The following is a 5,894-nucleotide window of genomic DNA, read 5'->3' on the forward strand; positions in this document are numbered from 1 at the left end:
TCTTTCATGGTTTTAAATGTGTGTATGTGTGTGTTTGTGTGTGTGTGTGTGTTTAAGGGAGAAGTGTGATAAAAGGGCTTTTAATTTTTTTGGAAACTATGATGTCCCTATTATCTTACTAAGCCTCAGAGCAAATACCAAATTAAGATGGGGGGAGACTAGTGGGAAGTGATTTCTTTTCCTCATGGAAATGAGTTTAAAGAGTTTTATGACTTGTCCATGTTCTCACAACTGTTGAGTGGATAAATCAGAATCTGAATGTGGAAAAGACGGATTTTATAGACACTGAATAAAGATATGTGCCCTGGGGACAAAATAAAGCCCAGCTAATAGCTTCTGTGACAGTTTGTGAGGATCTGACAGTTTCTGGTCTACGTAAGTGAAGAAGGAATCAATAAAAGAGGTATATCGAATTATATAATCAAATAAGCAATATTACTCAATTATATAATTTTGAACAAACATTTTAGTCTAACCAGAGAAGCGTGTTCAAAATCTGTTAGTCGTACTTCCAAAATTAACTTCAAGTCTGTGCATTCCTCTCCAACTCCCCTGCTACCTTTCCAGTCTTCAAATAATCACTAGTATTCTCTTGGCTTATCACAATAAACCTCCTGCCTGATGATCTCACCTCCATTATTCTCTTCTTCTTACAAATAATGCATATGGAACTGAGAAGAATCTTTTCTAAAATTTATATCATCCCCTTTCTTGGCTTAAGATGTTTTAAAGTTTTTCTATAACAATAAAAGGTAAAATATAATTCTCAGCGTGGTCCATAAGGCCTGAATAGGCGGATGTTTATCCACTTTTTCAACATCAACTTTTGCTTCACTCACTATATTCCAACCATAGTGGTTTTATTTCACATTTGAAAAAGTGCCGGGAGATTTCCTACTTTAAGGATTTTGCTTACACTATTCTCTCTGCCTGGGATGCTCTTCCTACTACTGCCAATTGATTGACACTTCATAATCATTCTTCAGAACTTACCTTAAATTCATTTTTTAAGAGTCTGGCATAATCTACTCCCTGGATGAATTATATTCTTTGTTTCTTTTAATGTTTCAGATTATCTATATGTAATAGCTAAACTATCAGAAAAGAATCTAGAGAATCTGAAAAGTCATTCTTTTCCTTGTGTGCACTCGTACTTTTCCAACCACAATGTCAGAAGCATGTTATCAGATGAGAATGTGCTTTTAATTCACAAAGTAAGGTTTTAAGAACCCACTTTGTGTGAGACAGTGAAGTGTGCTGAAATAGCACTGGGGTCTTGGGCTTTGCTGCTAAGTCGAGGAGTCACCATAGCCAAATTAAATTGCTTCCATAGACTTCATTTCCTCTATCTCTGAGGTACAAAGATTGGATGGAGGCAATTCCTATAGACCTTTCTGGCTTACTATTCCAGTGGTGCTCTCTACTAAAACATGGCTTTCAAATGATTTTCCAATACAGGCGTACCTTAGAGATATTAGCAATTCAGTTCCAGACCACCACAATAAAGTGAATTTTGCAATAAAGTGAGCCACACAAAATTTTGGGTTTTCTTGTGCATATAAACATTATGTTTATGATATACTATATTCTATTAAGTGTGCAATAGTATTATGTCAACAAAACAATGTACATACACCTTAAATAAAAATACTCTGGCTAAAAGATGCTAACCATCACCTGGGCCTTCAGCAGGTCCTGATCTTTTTGCTGGTGTGGGATCTTACGTCGATGTTAATGGTTGCTGATTGATCAGAGTGGTGGTTGCTGAAGGTTGGGGAGACTGTGAGGATTTCTTAAAATAAAGCAATAATGAAGTTTGTTCTATCGATTAACTCAAGAACACTCTTGTCCCAAAAGATGTCTCTGTACTGTGTGATGCTGTAAAACTTCTCTCAGAATTGAAGTTAGTCCTCCGAACCCTGCCACTGCTTTATCAACTAAGTTTATATAATATTCTAAATCCTTTGCTGTCATTTCAAAATATTTACAGCATGTCCACCAGGAGTAGATTCCATCTTTAAAAAACAAAACACCTTTTTTGGCTCATTCATAAGAAGAAACTCTTCACCCATTCAAGTTCTATCATGAAGTTGCAGCAATAGAGTCACATCTTCGGAGTAGATTTAGCATAATTCTTACGGACCCAGGATTTTCAGAATGGCAAATGAGATTTGGCTTCAACTTAAAGTTACCATCTGCATTAGCCCCTAACAAGAAAGTTAGCTTATCCTTGGCAGCTTTGAAACTAGGAATTGACTTCTGCTCTTTATGAAAGTTCTAGATGGCGTCTTCTCCCAACATGAGGTTGTTTTAAGTACACTAAAAATTTGCAGAAGACCCGGATAGTGGGAGGCACTATCCGGGTTTTCTACAGCCTATGCTGGCTCTGGGATCTCAGCACAGGTCTTTTGCTCTTCCTCCTCTTGAGCAGCCATGGCCGCCAGGAAGACCCAGAACCCCAAGGCTGAGGTGGCCCAAGTGCAGGTGGTTTTGGTGCTCAACATCAGTGTGGTGCAGGGGCTACAGGACATACTGAGGACCAACCTGGGATCCAAGGGCATCACGAGGATGCCTGTTTCTGTGCTGGACACATCAAGCTTACTAAAGATAGCCATGTGCCACTTCACAAAATGCAAATTCATGAAATGCAAATGCTATTAAATGCATTCTTTTTTTTATTATTGTACTTTAAGTTTTAGGGTACATGTGCACAATGTGCAGGTTTGTTACATATGTATCCATGTGCCAGGTTGGTGTGCTGCACCCATTAACTCGTCATTTAGCATTAGGTATATCTCCTAATGCTGTCCCTCCCCCCTCCCTCCACCCCACAACTTAATAGCAAAAGTAGCAACAGCTCAGGATGATATAACCGGTGATGGTATGACTTACCATGTCCTAGTAATTAGAGAGCTACTGAAACAGGCCAACCTCTACATTTCTGAAGGCCTTCATCCCAGAATAATCACTGAAGGATTTGAGGTTGCAAAGGTAAGGGCCCTTCAGTTCTTGGAACAAGTCAAAGTAAGCAGAGAGATGCACATAGAAACGCTTAAGAGATATGGCCAGAACATCTCTTTGTACTAAAGCTCATGCTGAACTTGCAGACGTCTTAAAATAGGCTGTATTGGACTCCATTTTGGCTATTAACAAACAAGATGAACCTATTGATCTCTTCGTATTTGAGATCATGCAGATGAAACATAAACCTGAGGCTGATAGAAGCTTAATTAGAGGCCTGTTTTGGACCATGGAGCACGGCATCCTGATATGAAGAAAAAGGTGGAAGATGCATACATCCTCAAGTGTAGTGTGTCATTAGAATAAGAAAAAAGGAGGTAAATTCTGGCCTTTTTTATTGACAAGAGTGAAGAAGAGAGAGAAAAAAATCATAAAATCAGAAAGAAAGTTCATTGAACATAGAGCTAAAAAATAGTAGAACTGAAAAGGAAAATCTGTGCTGATTCAGATAAAGGATTTGTTGTTATTATCAAAAGGGAATTAATCTCTTTTTCCTTAGATGTTCTTGCAAAAGAAGGCATAGTAGCTCTACACAGAGCAAAAAGTAGAAATATGGAGAGGTTGACTCTTGCTTGTGGCAGGGTAGGTCTGATTTATTTTGATGACCTAAATCCTGACTGCTTGGGACGTGCAGTTTTTGTGCATGAGTATACATTGAGAGAAGAGAAGTTCACCTTTATTGAGAAATGTAACAATCCTCACTCTGTCACATTGTTGATCAAAAGACCAAATAAGCACACACTCTCTCAAATCAGAGACGCCATCAGAGATGGCTTGAGGGCTATCAGAAGAGCTAGTAATGATGGCTGTGTAGTTCCAGGTGCTGGTGCCATGGAAGTGGCAATGGCAGAATATAAGCAATGGCAGATTAAATATAAGCCCAGTGTAAAGGGCAGTGCATAGCTTGGAGTTCAAGCATTTACTGATGCATGGCTCAATTATTCCCACGGTTCTTGCTCAGAATTCTGCTTTTGACCTTCAAGAACGTTAGTTGAAATTCAAGCAGAATATTCAGAATCAGTCAGCTTGTGGATGTGGACCTCAATATAGGTGAGCCAACGGTAGCAGCAGAAATAGGAGTATGGGATAACTACTGTGTAAAGAAACAGCTTCTTCACTCCTGCACTGTGATTGCCACCAACATTCTCTTGGTTGACGAGACCATGCAAACTATCAATAGAATGTCTCCTCTGAAGGGTTAAGTTGAAGCTTCACTGCATCTGAGTCTTGAAGACTCTGCAAAGTGATCCTGAGGAATATAGGTGTGGAATTTTTGTCCAAGCTTCAAATGATTTTCAAAGGAATTTTCTTTCCCATGTGAAAAAAGGAAAGAACACTGGTACCTAGTGAAATTCTGAAGTTCTGAAATTACAATTACAGTATTTTTTTAATTGCACTGAAGTAAAAACACATAAAGCAGGTCCATGTGTGCCTTTTACCCAGTGAACAGGATGTTTTGCTTCAGCTGCAGTGACATAAAATTCCATGTTAGAAAAGCATATGTTATCTACCTTATTATTAAATATTTCTTGAAAAACAAATTTTAATGGTTTAATAATTTCTTATGAAGATGTTAAATTATCCAACAGTGTCCTATTGTCAAGTATTTAGGTTTAAAAAATTTTTGTGCTAACATAAATAACACTTATGTAATTTAAGATTTTGAAAGCGTCCCTGTTAGTACAAATTTCTATTTGTAAACTTATTGGAGCAGTTGGACTTTTCCTGCTTTTGAAATAGCTTGGTGCAATACTCCCCCACAAACGTTAAGCTGTAGTAAATGGGAAGAAGAATAAACTAGAGGTAAGGGAGTTGAGAGAGCTGCAAGGGACAAGTGGCAAAAATAGAAGAGGCAGAGGTAAAAAGATGATGGAGGGCATGGTGACTAAGGGCTAGGGTTACTGGGTGAAATACGAGATTAATGGTTGACCATATTTTCAAGCCTCTGAACTTTCTGCTTGTGCAACATATCCATCCCAAACCCTTTAGTGCCATATTTTTCTCACTCAAATTACTGTTCTCTCCTACATATTTCCACAAGATTGTTTATATACAGTTGGTCTATTTCTGTAGTCCTTGAAGATGAAATTGTGTGATACTAAGCTGTGTGTTTTGAGGGCTTAGCGGTTATCTGCAATGAATGTGTAATAAATATTAAGTTGAAACCTCAAAACAAAAAATAAAATATGTTGTTTAGTATGTAGCCACCTTTATCAGCTATCTTAGCGAGATCTTTTGGGTAACTTGCTGCAACTTCTATATCAGCACTTGCTGCCTCACCTTGCACGTTCATGTTATGAAAATGACTTCTTTGCTTAAATCTCATGAACCAAACTTTTGCCAGTTTCTGACTTTTCTTCTTTAGCCTTCTCACCTCAGTTTATAGTATCATGGATCATAGTATGGTCTTGTTCTGGATTAGGCTTTGGTTTAAGGGAATGTTGTGACTTCTTTGATCCTCTATCCAGACCTCTCTAATTTTCTCGATACCAGCAATAAGGCAGATTTACTTTTTTATTTGTGTGTTCACTGGAATGGGACTTTTAACAGCCTTCAGTAATTTTCCTTTGCAATCATAATTTGGCTAACTGTTTGGAACAAGAGACCTAGCTTTGGGCCTATTTCAGCTTTCAACATGGCTTCCCTTCACGTAATCGTTTCTATTTTTTGATTGAAAGTGAGAGGCATGTGACTCTTCCATTCATGTGAACACTTAGAGGCCATTTTAGGGTTATTATTTGGCTCTATTTTATTTGTTTTTTTTAAATTTATTTATTTTTGAGGTGGAGTCGCACTCTATCACCCAGGCTGGAGTGCAGTGGTGCGATCTTGGCTCGCTGCAACTTCCGCCTCCCAGGTTCAAGCGATTCTCC

At 38.2% G+C, this 5,894-nt stretch overlaps 1 pseudogene; it reads left to right on the plus strand.

The window, feature by feature from the left end:
* The first annotated feature begins 2,433 nt into the window (after positions 1-2,433).
* Positions 2,434-4,223, plus strand: LOC116479967 (T-complex protein 1 subunit zeta-like; annotated as a pseudogene).
* The last annotated feature ends 1,671 nt before the right edge of the window (positions 4,224-5,894 follow it).

The sequence above is a fragment of the Hylobates moloch genome, unplaced genomic scaffold (genome assembly GCF_009828535.3).
Source record: "Hylobates moloch isolate HMO894 unplaced genomic scaffold, HMol_V3 SCAFFOLD_13, whole genome shotgun sequence".
Taxonomy (NCBI): Eukaryota; Metazoa; Chordata; class Mammalia; order Primates; family Hylobatidae; genus Hylobates; species Hylobates moloch.